The sequence below is a fragment of the Calonectris borealis genome, chromosome 4 (genome assembly GCF_964195595.1).
Source record: "Calonectris borealis chromosome 4, bCalBor7.hap1.2, whole genome shotgun sequence".
NCBI lineage: Eukaryota > Metazoa > Chordata > Aves > Procellariiformes > Procellariidae > Calonectris > Calonectris borealis.
The window spans coordinates 70,363,470-70,385,370 of NC_134315.1; the positions used below are offsets into that span (position 1 = coordinate 70,363,470).

Sequence of the window (21,901 nt, forward strand, 5' to 3'; positions counted from 1 at the left end):
TGCAGAAAAAGTGCTACGGTATTATTTTTGGAAACCATTAGAGAGATGGGGATGGAGGGAATGACCAAACACTATAGTTTTACCGCCTAAACACAGTCTTTGTGGAAGGTACCTCCACATTTCCAAAGAAATACATTTCGCAATCTGATGTCGTGCTTGTTATACCAGCTTTCCTGCCCCTGCAGAGAGAAAGAAGCTGGTCCGGGAGAAAAGCACAACTAAAATGCCTCATCTTCCAACTAATCCTCAGCTGCTTTCCTCCCCGTGGGCCTCCGTCACCTGGCATAATTCTTGGCAAAGATGCTAACTCAAACCAAGAAACCAAGGTTTGCATACAGCTGTCCTGGCGTTACCAACAGCATCTTTATTGCCCCACTTAGCTACATTTTGGTTGCTCAGCTCTACCAGCAATACAGCTTTCTATGCTATAAGCTTCCTTATATGCACCAATGCCAGGATAATGGGCACAACAGAAGAAACTAGACGTACTGCCATTGCCCACTAGAAGAGCTGCACTGCATTCACAGTTAGAAACCTGAAAGTGGAGCCTGGACACAGTGGGGAGCCATCACTGTTTTGTCCATTTGGGTTTTTTACGCTTTTCAGCAATGTTGGAGACCAAGGCAAATCAATGCAGTAGCCCAGCCACTGCGCATTACACCGCAGAGTCACTCCATGCCCCAAGGCACCCCATTTAAAACTTCTTTAGGATATTCAAACAAGGTTGCCGGCAAGTCCCTTGGAAGGACAAAACACAACAGAAGAAATAAAAAAAAAAAACCAAAGCAGGTGAGTGAGTTCTCCTTTTGGCCAGCCCTGGCTGCACGCTAACCAAGGAAAGGAATGCAAGGATCAGCAAGGATGGTCCCAGAAGAGGTCAAGACGTGTGATGTCCTTTACACAATGGGACATAGCTTTGAAAAAAATGAAAGAGTTTCTTAATATGTATTAGGAAAAGATTCAGACCCATTTTCTTGAGGCACAAGAGTGATTCCATTTCATTTTTATGTAGCTGTTACCTTCAAACAAACTAGCGGAGGGAGGACACAAAGGACAAAGAGGGAGAACTGCACTGCCATCTTCCAGCTCCGAACTAGCGCCGTCAGCTTTGCACTAGAGACTCACAAAACCCTCATTGTCAAGTGGGCATGCCTTTTTTGGGTATCAAGCTTAGGAAGCTATTATGGAAAGATAATACAGAAAACAGGAGAAAGGGAAAAATGCCAGACAGCTTAATTAAGGCTTGTGATCCATTCTCCAACTACCAAGCCTCTAAAAGTTATTTGATTTTAAGATAGCTTTTATACTTTATAAAACAAGTATATTTATTGTAGTTGTGAATACAGCATCTGCCTTTAAATGCTGAACCATCTGAATCAAGTCAAGGTCTCAAGCAGCTATTTCCATGTTAGCAGTTAAGTTTAACTGGGTGAACAGTAAAACACAGAAGTACAAGATGTAACAGATGAAACCCCTTCAATTTAGATTTCAAATGTGAGCATCTTCTAGCAGCACAGCTGATAAGCACTGTTTAACAGCGACCCAAAAACACTGGCAAAGTTTGTTTTGTTTCCTGTATTCAAATCAAGTGACAACTTAGATGCTGGGATAACAGGAAGCTTCAGTATTGGAGGCTCTCTCTACAGGCAAGGTCAACCACAGATAACTGTTACGAACCGAACTGCAAAACTCTGCTGCTTCAGAAACTAGCTTTATCTTTAACGTCAGCCTTCAGTCATTCAGACGACATTTGCAAAGCTTAAGTCAGGAGGAAAAAGATTAGAGATAGGAGAGGGACAAGAGCGATTGAGAAGCATGATGCATTTTGTCTCACAATTTGTGTCACCAAAAAAAAAAAAATATTCAATCAACTCTGTATCGACCAAGTGTGCCTCTTCTAGAAGTTTATTTCTAGTATCGTGTTAAGGAGTGAAAGGTTCTTAGCAATCCTGACAATCTCTGTCGAGCATTAATGAGTAAATAGGACTCTGAAAAATTCAGAAAATCAACCAGCTAAACGGAATTTGCTTTCAGTCCTTAGGGCTACAAAATAGCAACTTTAAAGTACTTAAAACATTGAATTTAGCCTACCAGCACCTGCTACTATTTTTGAAGAGTTTTCACATAGTGCATATGTGAATGTTTATTTCAGTCATATAATGAGTCACACTCACTGAAACTGGCACAGATTATATTCAAAAACAAAAGCAATTCCATAAACTACACACTAATAAGGCAGATACAAAGGTTCTCTGGATTACAGTACAAAGCACAATTTAGCAGCAGAATAAAGCTTAAAGCTAGACAAGCGAACTGACATCAGCACCCTTGCTAATCATAGTACAAAAGCGCCTCTATATTTTGTCAAAGTGCAAAATGAGCCCACATAAATCACTCTTTGTTATTTGAAAATATCTGGGATTCTTAAAGCTTGATCTATTTTTAACATTTCAGTATTTGTCGTTATAACGAAAGCTGTATGCTGCCTCACTGAAGTACAGAATACTGTGTTGTATGTGTAAGGAAGAGAGCTTCTTCAGTAATGGTTTTCCAAGAAGTAGTCTCTAAAAGAGAGCGTGCACATGTGCAAATACGTATTTATGCAAATTTAATTTTTTTTCTTTTTTACCCCTTTGGGCATTCTTGTTTGAAAATTTTGCATTTTCTTTTACAGAGCATGTTATAGACTATTTTTAATAATCACCCAAAAAAGATGCAACTGGTTTAAGTCACAGGCAAATTACAGGTACTCATTATCTGTCACGTTACTGATGTTATCAGCCATACATTATCAAGCACTGGTTTTCTGTGCTAGAAGTCAACTGCATTAAGTTTGAGAATTCAAAAAATAGCCAGTATGGATTTAAACATTTTGTCCCAATACCAACATAATTTAATTCTGGAAAGATATTTGAGCAAAGGTGGGTTTTTTAACAAAAGATTTTTTCATATATATAAAATGTGTGTTATTAATATAAATAGTTACAAAACACTGCATGCAGATCAAATACCTAATTCAGAAGTAAAACTGTTCCCTTTAAAAGTGTAGCATGGCAAACATCATGGGAATCAAGTTCACCAAAAGCCTGTGTAGGCTTTGTAAATTATTACAAAACAAGGTTTAACGAGGTTTGCTGCTTTTGTTTCAGACTAAGAAAGGCCTTGTGTGCCTCTCAGCTTGTTTTCTCCTTTGAGCTGCAAAGCCCATCAGCTGGCCTAACATAGGACATCACCATTCTTGCCAAACATTGTCCTGTTTGTATCATGAGACCATCGTATCATGAGACCATCATAACTATAGAAACAAGCTTGTTTGCTTGTTTTTGAGGTAGTCTAAAATGTGACAAGCCGCTCACCCACAGAGCATCAAATGATCGACGGAATAGTGGAATTCTGTATTTTTCACACAGCATTTTGAGTAGGTTACAAAGCAAAAGCAAGAAATTCCAATGATTAGTTTTTCCACTCACATATATACAAACTGCTGATTTAAATCTGAGTGAATCAGCTAAGAAATTGGCAGAAAGCATCATTTAGCAGTGTTGGGGTTTTTTTGTTGTTTGTTTGTTTGGTTTTTTTTAAAGACTGTAGCTAAACCTGTATGCAGTACACAGGATTTACAATATAATCTCCTTACAAGAGGTATATCTGTTGAAGAAGTTGTAGCTAAACCTCCCTTAATCTTTACAGTTACGGATTATTATTTTTTCCCCTGCCATATATATTCAAGATGTACCTCATTCAGCTGCTGGCTGTAGTTCAGAGATGTAGGAAATAGGGGATGTATGTGTAAATGGAGAGAGAGAGGAAGGAGGAAGGGGCAGGAAAGATTAGATAATTTACATTTATATTTTAAAAAGGATTTAACCTTCCATTTGGATCCCCTCAAGCTGTTGCTCAAGAGGCCAAAATAATTACATGAAATGTTTAAATAAAAGCTTAGAAATGTTAAATCAAAGACTATTTTTTGCTGTCAATTTTTTTACAGCATTTGCTTTCATGTGGTCCAGTAACTCTGCTCACTGATAAACTGGTCCATTGTCCTTCTTTGGTCTGCTAAGTATTATTACCCATAATCCTCATGTCATTTAAAGCTGATTCTCCTCTTCTAGCACATTTATCACCTTTTTTCTCTTGAGTAGCATCCAGTCAAAAAACCCTCCAAAACTGCTGGGCACCGGCTAAGCCAAAGAGGGTATCACTTACGTCCCGCTCCGGTAACACAGCTAATAAATCTTTCCCTCACGTATGACCAGTAGACCCAGGAATAAAATTACAAATCTCAGACCTTCCTTCTCATCTCTCAAGTGTGCAGACATTTGTGCTTAGGTTTTCATCTCCACACTCCACAGAGAGTACTTTAAAAGGGCAGTATTTGGCATCCTCCTTTCCCAGAGAAGTCAACTAAGACTTGGAAGAAAGAAGCAACTCACCCAGGGGCACAGGGAAGGATCCAAAAGAACACTTGATGTTTTACAAACACAGGACAAAACATTTCCTTGCTCCATAAGAATTTATAAAGTAAGTAGAAGACATGCAGAGCGTGAACCAGAGAGAAGTAGGGGAAAAAAAAAAAAAGACAGCCCAAGGTCACTTCAGAACGCTCTCCTGAACATTTAAGTCCTGAACCTACTGCTGGGATCAAGATTTAATTTTCTTTATGCTTTTTGCTCCCATCTATTTCATCTATCCCTCTCCCTTGACTTTTTCTTCAGTGCAAAGGTTAAACAATAGTGAAATTGCTACATTTTCTTTGACAAACAACAGGAAGAAGGATCACAAACAGAAGTTGAGTATTTCTTCTCCTTTTTGCCTCCACATCTCTAGTGTCCAGATGTTCTGTTCATCACAGGAGACAAACACACTTCTGGCACAGCTCCACCGACTCCTGCGTTAGACCTGTGCTCTGCATCCCATTAGAAGCTCAAATGAAATAAAAATAAGTGTTCCTTCGCACTATGCTTCTTTTTAAATCCTGTTTGTGGTAGGCATAGACCAGTGACAACTGCCACTGACGAGCCTCATCCCACAAGGCACGTATTTGGCAGGACTGCCGGGAAGTGCCCAAAAGAGGTCACATCAGGTAACAGTACTTCAAGTACAAAACTTTAACTTTTTCCGCTTGCTACTCTTCCGGCTTGCAGAACTAACTCCAACGTGGTGAAATTTCAAAATTTCAGCTGACGTTTTCCCTGAGAAATTAACACTTGTATATTTCTACATGGAAACAAATTAAGGGGTGTTTTTCAGAAAGCATATTCTAGAAATGTTTTTAAAACTTTTTTTTTTTTAAATAAAGGCCATATCATGAGCACCAGAACTGAGGAATATGTAATTACTAGTTACTTGTGAAAACCATTGTCATAACACCTACTGGCAACTGTCATCCTCTTCCCTAAAAATGATGCTCTTTTTCTCCTTTTTTTTTGTTTTTGGAAACATAACACAGAATAACTAAACTGAGCACAAAAAAGCTCACAAAAAATTAGTGCCTTAATTCTAACAGCAGAAACTGCATTTCCAAGATTTGACAATAGTCCAAACATTCTACTTTTAGTAGCGTTAAGTACTAGAAGTGTAAACAGATTGCTGCAAAATAAACAAGTGTGATACGAGGAAAATACTGACTACATTATGACTTTCTTTAAATACTTAAGACTTGTTTTCCAGGAAGCACCATCTTTTCTCACTGAGCAAAATAAGGAAAAAACAGTCTCAGTGGAAGTTTCCACTCTCCTGGCCATCATCCTGATCATCTGTTCCGAATACACACAAGGCCAAAATTTCCTGTTTTCAAACTATTGTCACCATTTTCTAGCCTTGTGCTGTCGATTCTAACTTTAGCTTGTTAAATAAACAAAAGAAAACACTGAAAATACAGCAGAACAATACTTCCACACAGATTTACTGTGAGCACTGTTTCATAACTGACGTTTCAGCGTGTGAATTAGTCCCCCAGCGTTACACTGCTCATTAAAGCATCAAAAAACGGCGCAAAATACAATTCAGATGATGTAGCACTAACTGCTGCTTTATTTTGTGAATCTAAAACTAAATGAATATTTTCACAGTCCTTTCCATTTTGCATGGGGGTTCTTGCTCTTTTTCTTTTTCCCTTTTTTTTTTTTTGAGCCTTATGCCTATTTCCCAGTGTAATTGTGCAGCCAGGTCTGTATCATCTAATTCACATTAATCTGATCCTTATTATGACTGACAGCATCAGTCACTTTAATAAATACTTACGTTTCTGCAGTATGTCAGAAATTTTCTAATGGCAAACACAAATTTCTCTCTGCCATACTCCTGCACACCAGAGAATTACCATCATCTCTTCACCAAAGAAGAACCAACTCAGAGAGCTACAGAGAGCAATAAAGCAGGAGATCTGCAGCAAAGCCAGGACCTGAGCCTTCATTTCACTGTCTCCAAGACAGGACCAGATCATCCCTCTATCTTCCTACCTCATCTTATCCATTTCTTGTACCTATAAATATTCTGTCATTTCTGATCACTTGTAAACTCACCTTTTCACTTCTAGTTGTCCTACTTCGCACCACCCACCCTGCGTAGCTAAAATATAACTCCCTAACAGTCTTGCCAGCAAGATGTTCCCTATCACAGATATTAGCTTTGCCATCTCCTCTCATTGCTTTGTCAGCAATGAAAACACAACACTTGTCATGGCATGACGCTTGTCATGGCATAAGGAGAAGTATATCTGTTGCAGGTCCCTTCCCACACATCTACATGGTCTTTGGTTTGCTGCCCTGTTTCTCAGAACATTTCCAAAATTTGGTCTTTTCCTCTCTGATGACAGGCATGTTCTGATCATCTCCTTCTCTAGTCTTTCCCATATCCATCCTATTTAAGATAATACTGCCAGGACAATCTCCCTTCTCTCATTCTGATCACATCACCTTCTATTTTAAAGGTCTCCATTTATTGACTTGCTTTATTGCAGTTTTGAGCCTCTTTTCCTATTTTTAAGCTTTTTCTTCTTAAGAAAGTCAATGCACTTACTTGACTCCTTCCCTCTTGCAAGTCACCTCCTATCGCTTTGGTCCACCACCGATACCAGATTTGGTTCATTTTTCCTTCTCTCCTGCATCTCTTGTCTGTCTTCAACTTCTGAAGGCTCCCCGAATCAACAAGCAAGGGCATGACATCTCCTTCCTTCAGATTCCTCCTAAAGATCAGCCTCTTTGATAGCACTTTGATAGCACCCAACCAAATTACAATTTGGCTTCGCATCAGATGGATTTATTTAAAAAATAATGGTTTTGTGCATTCACCAGACAAAGGTTTGTTTTTTTTTTTTTTTTAAAGTTGCTTCAGTCTTTTCATCAGCTCTTAATTAGAAGTCGCATCCCCCCACAAGTCTTAATCTAAGAAAACATTCAGGGTAGGTTCTGTCCTTTTTTTTTTTTTAAGCGTCTGTACATTACTTATCACAAGGATTACTGCAGTGCTGACAAGACCCCCTTAACAAGACAAGCCAGAGAAGACACCAGCCGTGCTGTTTGACTCGAGTTCCACTATCGTGAGCTCAAGCGCGTACATTGTGACAAGCTGCATGAGAGCAATGCACAGAAAAATAAAAAATATAGGATTTATGAAGACACAATAAATGCAAAGCTGAAAGGTCAAGCCTACACTCCATTGATATCAACAGCTGCTTTCCCACTAATGGCCAGGGATGAAATACTTCACCATATATTTTTGGCTATTCATTTCTCATTTCCTAGGAGAACAGTCATTTTGAAGTGGTGTTTGTAACAAGGTGTGAAAAAATCCCCATTCTTCCAGATCACAAGCCCCATGCTTTTTATAATATTTTGTACAGATTCAGTTTTCCTTTTCTTTTCCTTCTTACTTGCCTGCGTAGACACCCATCTTCATCACCTGTGAAAGGCTTATACACAAGGAAAAGCAAGACACTAGAGCTATGCAAAAACATGCAATTCCTGACACTATTTTGGATCCTTTAAAGGACATTGCAGTTTCTACCAATATACAACACATGCTTCACTGCTTCATGTTTGGATCACTCAAGCCTGCTCATGCTGCATATGAAATAGAGATTTCTACAGATGGCAGAGGGCAGGCATTCCGCACATCATCTCTTCAACAAAATATTCATAGACTTAAATACTGTGTTTTGTACTCCCCATAAAAGAAAGGGGTTTTGAGCTACAGAAGCAGCAGTTTCTCCAACTTCAATAGGGAATGATGAATTAAGGGGGATTTAGCAATGAATTAAGGAGAACGGTGCAAAGATACCCCATAATTTCTACAAATTGCCTCCCAACTAAGTAGCCTGGTTTAACCTCCTAGTTGTACGCACAATGAAAGAAGCTCCTACACATGCATTAACACACATGGAAAAGTCTCCAAAGGAACTTCCAGGCAATGTTTTAAATAATCCCTACAAATTAAACTTAGGACACGTTGACACTCCATCCTTATCCACTCCTTGTGAGAGCAAGGCTGTATACTAGCTGACATTTTTGCAAATCAAGTATCTGTAGACCAAAGCAGAAGCCTCTTTTGTAAATGAGTCAGCTACTATTACAGCAATGAAAAGACCGATGCTTACTCAAGCTGCTTTACTCAGGCACAGTAAAGGGAAAGCTAAAGGAAATCTATTGTTCTGCCAAGATATTACAGGGAGAATCAACACAGTACTTTTTAAATACTGTGAGGCATTGCAAGGAATTCCTTATTGTAGGAAATGGGAAGAATTAGGAAGGGGATACTCAGTGTTTACATTTTAGGACCAAAATTATTAGCTTTTCCATTACAAATCATCAGATCTGCAATGTGCATGAACCAAGTGTGCAGATATGGCAGGAAGAGCTGCTAAGAAAAGTAAAAGCTAAGGTAAAAGTCAGCGTTGTGTCCGATATACACATTCTCACTTTACATGACTGAGAATATTTGCCAGCTAGGCTCAGCAGAGATTTTGAAGTGAACAGAAGTGACCTAAAGAACTCCAGAGAAAAATTAATTTCAAAATAAATAAGCAGAAAGTCAAAATTCTTTGCAAGACATTATGATACATAAATTGCTTTTATTATGCTAATTAAAGTGAGTTTCTATTATAACAAAAATAGTTTTTCCAACACTGCAAACAATATACTTTTAGAGTCAAATAACTCACTGGTAGTAACAAAACAGTTCAGAAATTTGAAAACCAGCTACATCATTTGCCAATAGCAAATCTAACTACATACCAGCATACTTGAAAATTAAGATGCTTCGGTATAATTACTTTGATTAGCTTACAAAACACTCCTCTTGCTCTCATCAACTCACGTAAAAGTTTTCTACTGTTTCCTAGGCTGTAACAGTACCCTCATGCCGTATATTATTAGGATCAACAGCTTTGTAGAATTGAACCCCCGCAACCAGTTAATTTATCTTTTTTCTCCCCACCCCAGAGCAATCTTCTGAATCAAGACTTGTTCTGAAACCAAATCCTTCGAACGGCGTTGTCGCCAATTGCTCACCACAAAGGCTGCGCTGCCCCGCCGGAGGTAGCCGAGCGCCAGGACCGAGCCCCGGTCAGCCGGCGTCGGCTCACGGCAACGCGCGGCAAGCCTCCCTGTTGACAAAGCTGAAGTACTCGCACTAGTGTTTTAACAGCCAAGAAATTACAGATGGTTCTTGAATAACGACACAAATACTAAGATAAACTAAGTGTTTTAGAGGGCTGTATTAACACACCTACGCATGCCCACATATGCCTGTAACCTACTGAAGCAACACATCAGAGCTTCTACTTGCACTTCGTGGCATAAAACTTTTCTTTTTTCTTTTTCTTTTTTTTTTTTTGCATTAGTGATACAAGTTAACAAACAGGTAGAGGTTTAGGCTCGTGCTTCAGAAGCAGAATTTACCAAGTCAACTTGTAAGTCAAAACAAAAGCTACACCTCTTTTTGAATAAAAAAGATTTTTCAAGCAAAAAGATAACATTCTTTAAGGAAGCCCCTCTTTACTTACTCCAATTCATTCTCCATATACCCAAGTTACACAGCAGAAAAGTAAACAACATCAAGAACAGGTTTTTTTTCTAGTTTACCTCTTGAAGTCTTCAGAAAATTTAAGCAGTGTCCTGGCCATTTCTGTAGTTGTGTCTACCCCAAAACAAGCAAAGCTTTCTTTTTCCTGCCGGCTTCCCACCTCACTCTACACCACCCTATCCTCATAACCTTTGACCAACAGGAAGCAGACACAATGGACTGAAAATAACAGCAATTGTAAGATTTCGAATTATTTAATGCGTGAGGGGTGGGCTTAAGATTTGAAAAACTTCCCTTGCTTTGGTTTCTCAACATGTTATCTACACAGACTTACAACATTTGTTAGAGATCCTACGTTGAACAAGACTAAAAACTGTGAAACACGCTATTAAGAGCACAGAGGTAAAAATTCTTGCATATGTTGAGATTCTGCATTTAAGTCATAGTCATTAGGCTATTATATACAACAAACTTAATTTTCCGACTGTAAACAATAGCAGTAGAAGTTTCTTACAGCATTGTCTCTTTTTTTTTTCAAATATTTTTATTTATCTGAGCTTTTAGATCACTAATAGGTATAACTGTATGTCCCATACAATAATATGACATTCTAGTAAGAAATGTAACCAGCAGTCCATTTAAATACTGCAGTTAAAGCTATAAAAAAAAGTGTGGTGATGGAAAGTCACAGAACAATTTGCTAATACCAAAAGGACCTTTGCTAATTCTAAGTAGCCGAGGTGCACTTTGTGGTGTAGAAGGAAGGATCTTTATCTTCTCCTCATGTAAAAGCCCAAGCAATGACCCATAGATATCTTCATTACCAGTAAAAAATTCATGTGCTTTAAATTGTACTAACATCTTGGCATGAACATTTGAGGGCTACAGATTCTACAGTCCAGATAGGCAATTAAAGCATTTCTTTTTATTAGTTTTAATGTTTTTGTCTTGCACCCCAAGTACCAGCTGATTATTATTTTGCAAACCCACAATCACGTCCTGTCTCCGTCATTGCTCCCCAAAGCCCTCAGGTTCCTCCTTTGCGGTTACACCACAACACATACGGGTCACGATGACAAAGGCAGAATTAAGTAACTCAGAGAGGGACTCAACTCTTGTATAGGAGCTATACTGTGTTTTCTGGAGAAGGGAATGGGGGGGATAAAGAGTCAGTGTCATTTTTACACAGGCTATTTGTCCTGAACACAAGACGACTAAACCAAAGGTTCTTCCACAATCACAAAAGCCAGTAACGTCCTCTGCCATGTAAACGCCAAGGAAAATTTCAGGCTAGGAGTATTAAGTGGAATAGTTACAAGCATGCTGAAATACAAGGTCATAATGATGTTCCAACATAATTTTGAGTACGTTTGCTACCCTATGCACATGCTTTATCAAGCATTCACTGTATCTCTACTGCAATTTAGGCGCTGCTTGGTTTTAGAGGCATTTTAATAATGGAATTACACTAGAAATATTTTTTTCTTGGCAGGGGAAGCTCAGACACTGCATTTCTGCAGGATAAGACTGGATCTAGCTTGTCAATGCAGTATTTCCTTAAGGTCTGCAAGTGCTCAAAATAACTACAGAGAAGCTCCTCATGATATATTTCAGCACGGTATCCACAACAACTTCCAAATATAAGACGACCATATTGCACACGAGCAAGCTTTTGAGCACAGCAGCAGAAGCCACCACTGACACGTTATAATAGCAGCTTCAAGCACAAATGGTTCAACAAGGAGAGTAAATAAGAGGTTCTCTGCAAGCCTGCAGTTTAAGAGTCCCTTGAAACCACTTTGTCTGCTAATAGGATCCTCCTTTTCCCTTCCCCCATTTTAAGACACAACCTGATGCCATTACACCAAGGAATAACAGAGAAAGGATATCCTGCCTAGATTTTCCATTATACAGATCAAATCATCAATCCAGAGAGGTCTTTGCTTACACATAGGATAAAAAGAAGATGCTTCCAACTGATAAACCCTGAGAGGAAGCAAGGTTGGCTCCATGGCTATTTTTAAGTAGTTAGCATTCACACAATGGCCTAAAATTAATGGCCAACCCCCAGGGTCCATGAAGCTTTCATTTAAAAAAAAAAAAAAATTAAACAGTTAGCATATTTGAGAGGGGGGAAAAAAGAAAACAAAAGAACTAGAAGATGGCAGATATAATCATGCTTCTTCCCAGACTCACCTTGAATTAAGTTTGTATGCTCAGTTTAAGTGAAAAGATAGGAGGCTTTATGTCATTTTTTCTAAAAATGAAGCATTTCCTTCAACAATTGCTCGGAGAAATCTTACTTCACAGCTCTTGTCATTTTGACTAATACTTGGTATCATCTGACAAAAAGTAAGTAAACACAGAAAAATAAGAATATCTTTAAGTAGCTGTATCATGAAAGAAGGAACTTGTTTCTCAGCCCTGATTTCCAAGGCCAGCTACCACAGCTGTGCTGCAGCTCCCAGCTGAACAGCTCCCTACATCTCACCACCTAATAGACAAAGGGCATTTAGTTTACCAAATGGCCCGTGTTTCACATTTAGCTCAGTTAAAAGCATCCCACATCTAAGGCTTCATCTAAGCATGATAAGAGAAGTCATACTTTGTGCATCTGGACAGATGATGAATAGAAACATCTTTGGTATCATCTAAGGATAAATAATTTAAATGGCATCATTTCAACACTAAATGCAATTCTCATGCCAGGCATTTCTTTGGATAAAGAACAAGATGAGGCCAAAGGGCCTTTAAGATCACCTTTGTAATCTAGGAAATGCCCAGAAACTCGAGACATTTTAAATATCACCATTCATGTCCACCTTTTAGTGCTAAGAAGGATTTCTTCTTATAAGCATTTGTCCTTTTGGAGGGCTTTTGTTGTTGTTGTTATTCTTTTTAAGAACAGCATCCTTCTGATGAGTAACTAAGAGAATAATGGAAAATAAAAATTGCCTAGAATTTCTGATCTCATCACAAACTATTCCCCTCCTCCTCTGTGCACTAGATAAAAAGTGAACAATTAGCCTGCTGTTTGCTCAGCACAGCGAGATTGTTCATTTCTTCAGTTGTATCGGATCACATCACGGAATACAGAAAAACATTAAAAACAGATTAAACAAAACAAAACAAATCAAATCTATCATTAAACCACCAACACTGCTATGAGAACTGAAATCCCATCAGATTTTTATTAGTTATTTTGTAGTTTTCAGCAGCTTCAAGTGTTACAGACCCTTTACCTTATCTGGCTTGCAAAGTACTTCACATTTTTAAGCTTTGCTCTCTGACATGACAAGCAAGCACTGCATTATCCAACTGCTTTTTACACCTTTTTGTGAGAGTTTCATAACTAGTTTCACTTACTATAAAAATGTTTAATTTTTAACTCACAGGCAGCAAAGGAACTCTAAAACTGGACGCCTTGTCACTTTATTTATTGGCTCTCTATACATCTAATCGGCATCTACTTTGTTTACTGACTGGAAGCTCTTACTACTGCCAGCACTTCAGGAACAATGTAACTGTGGAAAGGGGAAAACATGTTTTTCTACATTTTGTTTGTCATCTAACAGAATTATAAGGTACACATGTACCAGTTTGAAATATTTTTAATAGCTGGTAACCTCAAATGGACAAAACAACCTACCTCAGCAGGTACTTTGTCTGAACTCGTAACTTAACCCTTTTCATTCTGGAGCTCTTTATGAGTAATAATAACTGCCAGATTTGCTATAACACTAATTATTTTTCAATATCTGTATCATAATGACAGTGAAAAAGTGTATCCTATTTCTAAAGATGACAGTTTTTTAATCCTTAAAATGGAAAAAAGCTTTGGGGCAACAGCAAGAGGCATGAAATCAGAAACAAGATTTAGTATCTCGTAAAAATTTTCCAACTCTTAAAAATATGTATCACAACACCATTTATATGAACCCAGTAAGACACACAACTGATTTAATTTGATTTTAAAGACAGATATTAAAAAAAAGATATGCCTCTATAACAACATATCAAACTTCAAGCAAAAAAAAAAGGAAGCTTCTCATTTTCCCCACCACTTACAGTGGCATCCAAAGTCTTTCCTCCCCTAGGGAATTCAGGTGCCACTTGCATTAGGTTGTGTGACAAGGAACCACTTGTCTGTGGGGTACGGCAAGGCGAGAGGGATGCTGCTAGCCAGGCCAGGTGCTGCTGGCCAGGACCTCTGAGCAACCCCCCTCCTGCTCACCAGCACTACCAGCAGTCCCGGCACAAAAGAGGCCGCGGCGTTCTGTTTCAAATAGGTGAAATTTGGCAGGGGAGTGCACTTCTACATCCAACATCAGGTCTCACACAGGTTTCCTAAGCTGTCGTTTACCCTCAGTGCTAAACAGACGTAAGGCACATATTGAGGTGTTCAAGTGGATGGCTCCCCTACTTCCACAGCCAATCATCTGTCCTTCCTCCCAGACCTGAAAGGCTAACAAAAATAGAGAAAAAAAAAATTAAATAGCTACTCTAAGCAATACTCAGCTGACCTTCATATTTGAACACGCTGGTTTTGCCTCTGCTGTCAGCCTCTTCCTTCTAGAAAGCTGCAGAGCTGAAGCTGCTTATTCACAACGTGAATCGTGACAGAAGAACTGGTAAGACCAATAACAACAATGTCGAACCATAATTTTAGAAACCGCTGATGTAGAATGATTATACCTTCACTGTCACCGACGGCGAAGACAAGACACCTACTAACGTCACATTATTTGTACTGCTGCAGTCAGCTCCCGATCGGGCAGGTGCCACTTCACTGAAGCTGCTACTCGATTTGAGAGCACTCGCTTTTCTTGATAGGCAGGGAGGCCAAAGACTGAGCGATATGGAAACAAATCCACTCTCACTTTTGGTAACAGGCTGACGTGCCAGAGTGGCACAAACGTCCATTCTTATTCTCCATTATAAAATTTTTCAGAGAAAATAAGACAGATTTCAGCAGATTGAGCAAGTCAGCTCAGATTTTACCACAGCAAAATTATATCACTGCACACTGAAGATCAGAAGATTTTGAGGATGGGATGATAAAGGTAAAGTGTTTAAATTTTAGTATCACTTCATTTTGGTCCAAAAACATGCATTGCTTTTTTTTTTGCCCCCAGAAACTATAAACTTTAAAACATGAGGCCCTGTGGCATGTTAAGAGTCTAAATACTGCTAGGAGCGCTCACATCAGCTACTGATAGACACCATCAACCCAGAGGAAAATTATTTTGGTGATCAAAGTCACTGAATCAAAGTAACAATAAAGAGCTCTTATACCAAAGTCTTGGCACCTTAACCAAAATATGCTGATCAATCAATTTGTTAGTCACTTTGTGACTAATAAATAAGCGTAACCAGTATTAATTGTGTGCTCCCCACCTCTCGCAACTCTGCTCAAATACTGCAATCAAAGCATAGGCAAACAGTTTAATAGCTCGCTATACTATGAATGCCCTCCCCACAGCAGCAGGGATAGGTGATTTTCTGCAGTAACGTGTGCTTGAACTAGACATACAAATTAAACACCTTCTGCCTGAGCAAGGTGATGACAGCATGTGGTGCTGCTTGGAGGAAAAGCTATAGCTGAACTTCTCTGAGCATTTAAAAGAGGTATCACATCATACTGACAGAATTGATAAAATTCCCACAGAACGCAAGAGAAGTTTCAGTGATTTTATCAGCCACAACAGAAGTGAGCTGACAGGGTAGAGAAGCATACACAAATGACTGCTTTCTCTTTGATTCACAATATTTAGATTGTTATTTCCAGCCCAGGTTAAACAAATTGGTGTTATGATACTATTGTTAGGCTAGATGTATAAACACGCTCATGCACTTTTGGAGGCAGGCCAGCCAGCTCAACAAACATTACAAAAGAAACAGCGAAGAGGTAGAACACACTCGGGTTCACCCACCAGGCTGTTATGGAGAGGGAGCAGGGGGTGGGAAGGAAGAAAACAGTGCAGAACAACAGTGGAGCAAAATATGTTGTGAACATGCTATTTTAAGAAGTGTAGAAGGTTTCTTAAAAAAAAAAAAAAGCTCAAGAGTTGGTTCATACTCAGCAAAATGACTCCTGAACATTTCATACAGAGACAGATCCATCAAGCAGTTTCAATCAGCATGCTTAACACAAGGCAAAAGAAACAAAGAAACACTGGATATAGATTTCTTACAGTGAAAGGAAAATTAGTGCTCAAAGCACAAATCACCATCAGCAAAATTTTATTCAGTACAGAAAACTATTTGTTTTCTTTATGAACACAGAGTAAGGACATAATATACTTTCTGGGTAGTCCAGATCTCCCATTTAGTCTCTAATGAAAAGGGCTCAGCTGCTCCCCCCCCTCTCTTCTACAACAGCTCAGGCACTTGACCCCAGTTCTTCATTCTACTCAACATTTTGCTAAAAAGTGACATTAAAAAAAGTCCCCCCCCCCCCATTTCAATCAAAGGAGAGGTGTCAATCAAAGGAGAGGTGTTTTGAGACAGGTTAGTTACAGTTGTTTACCAGGGCACTCAGTTTACAGATACAGAGTTGAAAACAGATACAGAGTTGAAAGCACAACAGATACAGAGTTGAAAGCAAGTCTCTATGAACCAGAGATTATGGATGTTTCAGATATTACAACCAGCCTACGTAAGCAGAAAAAGAGTTATGACTTTTAAATAAGAAAGGCAGAGTAACAAATACAATCATGGATTAATCTCCCTAGCTTACACTGTGTCTTGGTGAACCTGAAGTCACTTATCTGTTCCAACAGCCGACAGAGAGATACCATCCCTGCGAGTTAATTTTCTACGTGGACCCAACATGCAGAAAGAAAACTGCATGAAGTAAAGCCAGTAACTCATTCCCTTTGAGAACGGCCTTGTGAGATTTCTCATTTATGGTTTGCTCTCCTCCGTTCACGGCAGACGCTCTAGAAAGAGTAAGCTGGGTTGCAGTCATACCAACAAAGGAGGTTTCTATTTTCATAATCAAAACACTTGCCTTGTTTCACTGGAAATACTCCATAATTTTAAATTCTATTCAGAGGAACAGGTCCTTCGCCAGCAAAATACAGCTGCGTACCAAGGCCTTGTTTTGGCCATAAAGTAAAAAGTAACTGCAAAGTAGTGCCATTAACCGAGTACCCTCAAACATCTCGGGCAACGTCAGGACTTGACCAAGGTCTCCAAATAGGAGATCTTGAGATACTTCTACTCAGCCAGCACACTTGGAGAGCAAGTTAAAGTTGAAATGGAAAACATTTCCATACCTATACAACGTAACATATATTGTAACAGTCAAGTAATTCACTTCAGTCTGCTATACAGAAAGATATACTTAACTACACAAAAATAACGCTTTGTGAATGGCTTAAAAGGGGAAAAAGCTGCAATAAATAAATTGTAATGCCTGCCAGTTCATTGATTTTCTTAAGCATTTAGTATTTGATGAAACTCAACTTGATTTTGCATATAAATTATTGGCTTGCCTCTTATTTGCGTATCACTGATATCCAGGATAACCTTAAATTTTAAAATCAATCACACGAGATGATGTTTCCTATCATCAAGTTATGCCATTTTTACTAAACTAGGAAAATTAAACCTGAAAACTTGGTGTGTTACTTGCTCTGCTGATCACATTTCACAGAATATTGTTGTCTATAACTCATCAGTAACTTGTGCAAATTTGTATTTTTATTTTTTGTCAAATACACATGAAAGAACATTCTCCTCGCAGTGTGCATATTTCCCCACTTCTTCACATGCTGGAACAGGTTGTTGTTGTTGTTGTGGGTTTTGGGTTGGTTTTTTTGGATGGTGTGTTGGTTGGGGTTTTTTTTGACACCAGATCCTACATAGCTCTTAGACAAAGATCACTTCCTTGCAGAACTGCTGAATAAATAGACCACATCTGACAACAGAGTTCAGAAGATATTACATTGCTGGGGTTCCCTTGCCAAAACAATAGGCTATCTGTGCTTTTGTCTCACTGGATGTGCATACGTGCTTATTAATTTCATATAGTACTTTCTCTAAGCAACAGAAATGGGCCAACTGCTCACAACACACAATGGAAGTTAGAAATGTTTCTTCTGTTTGTCCCCCCTCCCCAGCAGATTAACTGGGCTATTCTTTAATATAGAAAAATCCAACTATACAGCAACAGTAGTTATTGCCAGTCCAGAATAGCAGTCTTGACCTTCCAAAATTCTGTTCTAGTAACCCTTGCATTATAAATAGTGTAACACTGGAGTCCCAGAATTAGAAACATTTGTTTTTCATTTTAGCTCGCTAGCAAAAACAAAGTTCAAGTATATGACTAGTCAAGTATACTCCTTTTCATTTGAAATTCAACGTTTTTCAATGAGCTCCTTAAAACAAGTAGCAGATGACCAAATCAGACAGGATTTCTGTATACCACCAGTTCTAGCATGAGCCTGTGCTGCCTGCCACGCTATTTGTAAACAGGACAGACAAGAGGATGAGGAGTGCCACTTATGCGACACCTCACTCTTGGTCAAGACAAAGCCGACCTTCAGAAAAAAGAGTTACTTTACAAAAACAGATCTGTGATATGCCCCTCTGCTGTAGGGACATAGGAAGTTACACAAAGCAGAAACATACCCTTTTAACACTAATACTACAGAATTTCACAATCAGCAAAGCATGATAAAACTAAACCAGCACAAGCCTGACACTGACTTTAAAAGAAAATGACACCATCATCCAGAATCTTACTTCAAAACACAGAAAGATGGAACATCCTTCATCAGTCTCCAGCTGCTGTGACTCTTACCCAGGAGAAAAACCCAGCAAGATCTCCATTTCAGCATCACTCCAAGGAGAGCACTACACTTACTTAGCATCAGTTCGCAACAGCAATGCAACTGAAAGCTCTGCAATCTGGTAGACTCAATGAAGGTTTTAATCATCTAATGAGATTACCTCATCCGTGTGCGGTTTCACAATGCAGTCTCACTGGTAGCCCATTATGCCAGTCCCCTTACATGCAGTATCAATCATGCTAATCGGCTTAGTCTGCTATCACTCCTACAGCTAGATGACTGCCGCACACAGAAACCAAAACCATGAAGACTTTCTACCTCACAAGATAAAAAAAAATTGTGAACTAAGTATGGCCACGACAGTACGGAAAACATTGCTAGCTCCAATCCTAAAATTAATGTCACTTCTATCCAACAGGTTATGAGCCACGTTCCATTTTTAAATTTTACATACGTTCTATGCTCAGTCGTAGCAAAGTACAACAGCTCTCTTATAGAGAAGATGAAGTTTACGTATAACAATTTACATGTTTGCAGTCAATAAATTTCACATTCGAAAATCAAAAAGCTTCATAGAACACCAGTAGCTGCCTTTTCTGAAACAGAAGCTTCCCCAGTTATCATCAAACGGAGCTCACAAAGCACAGCACGCTGGCTGTTTTACTGTTACCAATACAAACATGTTATAGTAATTAATGCCGTTCATTTACCAAAGCAAGAAGCATCCAACCTCAAAGTAATATAACGCAAGTACAAATAAAACTTGTTCTATTTGACAGATGAGGCTAATGAGAAAATCTAAATATTAAAACTAAACTTAGCCTATATTTTGTTCTTTGGTTGCAAGGGAAAAAAAATAGCCCTGAGTTCTGATGTCTTCCTAGGTAACACAGGGATCCAGTTCTACACACAGTTAAAAAAAGCTAGCCACGCTACACATCTCGAAAGACAAACAAAACAAGCCCTCTAGTATCAGCATTTTATACAAGAGAGATTAAGCAGTTTGCCCAGAGAAGCACAAGAACCATGGGCAAAAATCACATACCTGTTAAATTAGTACTACCTTATCACACCGGCTTTACCTCTTACACTTTTCCCAAAGCACTTGAAAATATTAGCGCTACCAGAATTTCAACACATCTTCATTCAATGCAAGAAAAAACACACAAGCGTAAGCACAGATATTAACACATAGTTAACAATATGATTTTTTTTTTTTTTTTTTTTAAAAAAGGCTACACATATCTAGACTTGACTGGGGACTCTAAAACAGGTCTCCCTAACCCAAAACACCTTCTCTAGTGTATCCTTTTGCCATTAGCTGCTTTAATGTGAAGGAAAGGGAAAGGAAATTAAATAAAGGAGACCAGATGAGTACATAAGGCTATAATCTTGTCATATTTAGGTTGGAAATACACAGAACCACTTAAAACTTGACACAACCTGTAAAAAGCAAGAATCTGAAAATAAAAAAACCCAACCAAAAAGACAGAAAACTAGAAAACAAACACATACACACCCCTAATATGAAGCAGCTTTAGGCCTTTACAACCCTGTTGCTGATTATCAGCCCATTTTGCTGGACTAAGTATCCCCAAACTCTTCTGAAAGCATCTCAATCCGCTGCCAGTCATTTAAAATGGGAACGTAAAAAGGGAAAACGAGCATGGCAATCTTGGGGAAAAAAGTCTTTTGATCTTGTTATCCAAAATTAACTGCCTTGTAAGCCACTGACTCAGCTGGCCCAGCTGAAGCCAGGATCTGACTCGGGACTCTTGCCTTGCTGAACAATCCTTTTTTTTAGAGAGCAGATACCAAAAGGTAACCTTGTGGTATTTGACACTGAGATAAAACATACCATATTTTAAGAAGCATCTACATTTTCTCCTCTGCTTTTCCACAAGCATACTCAATCCAAGCAGTTCAATAACTTCACATTTTTATAGGATATCATCTTTGTACATTCCAAGTGAAGGCAAATAGCTCTCCATTTCATATAACAAAACAGAGACTTACAAATAACTTGCCCCTATTACCCAAATGCATACTAACCCTCCAGAATAGAACATAAAACTGGGTCATGTTGATTCTCTTGCCCAGACTTGATTACTTCTATACTGAGTTAACGCTTTTGATTTCTCAAACTTCCAAACAAATGAAGGACGAGACTATGATCAAGAGTAGTCAGCATGGATTTATGAAAGAAAAATCATGCTTGACCAACCCGGCGAAATGACTGGCTTAGGGGATTATGGGCAAACAGTGAATTTTAATTATCTTGACTTCAGGAAGGCTTTCAGCACTGTCTCTCATGACATCCTCATAGACAAACCCAGTGAAATATGGGCTAGATAAGTGAACAGAAAGGTGGGCTGAAGAGTGGCTGAACTTCCAGGCTCAGAGGCTTGCAATCAGCAGCATGGAAGTCCAGGTGGAGGCCAGTTACTGGTGGCATCCCCCAGGCATCAATACTGGAGCCAATACTGTTGAGTATCTTCACTAATGATGGGGCAGAGTGCACCTTCAGCAAGTTTGCAGATGATACAAAACTGAGAGGAGCAATTGATACATCAGATGGCTGTGCTGGCACTCAGAGGGACCTCAACAGGCTGGAAAAATGGGCCAATGAGAACTTCATGAAGTTCAACAAAGGGAAACACAAAGTCCTACACCTGGGAGGAACAACACCAGACACCAGTGCAGGCTGGGGGACAGCCAGCTGGACAGCAGCTTTGTAGGGAAGGACACGGTAGACAAACTGACCGTAAGCCAGCAATATGCCCTCACGGCCAAGGCGGCCAACAGCTTCCTGGGCTGAATTAGGCAGAGCATTGCCAGCACGTCAAGAGAGGCGATCCTTCCTCTCCACTCAGTCTGGTGAGACACATCTGGAGCTCTGGGTCCAGTTCTGGACTCTGCAAGAGAGACATGGACATGCTGGAGAAGGTCGAGGGAAAGGCTGGCGAGATAATCAGGGGGCTGGAGCATCCTTCATATGAGGAGAGGCTGAGAGAGCTGGGACTGTTTAGCCTCGAGAAGAAAAGGATCTTATCCATGCATATAATACCTGGGGGGTGGAA

At 39.2% G+C, this 21,901-nt stretch overlaps 1 protein-coding gene across 6 annotated transcripts in view; it reads right to left on the minus strand.

The window, feature by feature from the left end:
• The window catches only part of GAB1 (GRB2 associated binding protein 1), a 102,093-nt gene that overhangs the window by 43,222 nt on the left and 36,970 nt on the right, over nt 1-21,901 (minus strand). The window lies entirely within an intron of this gene.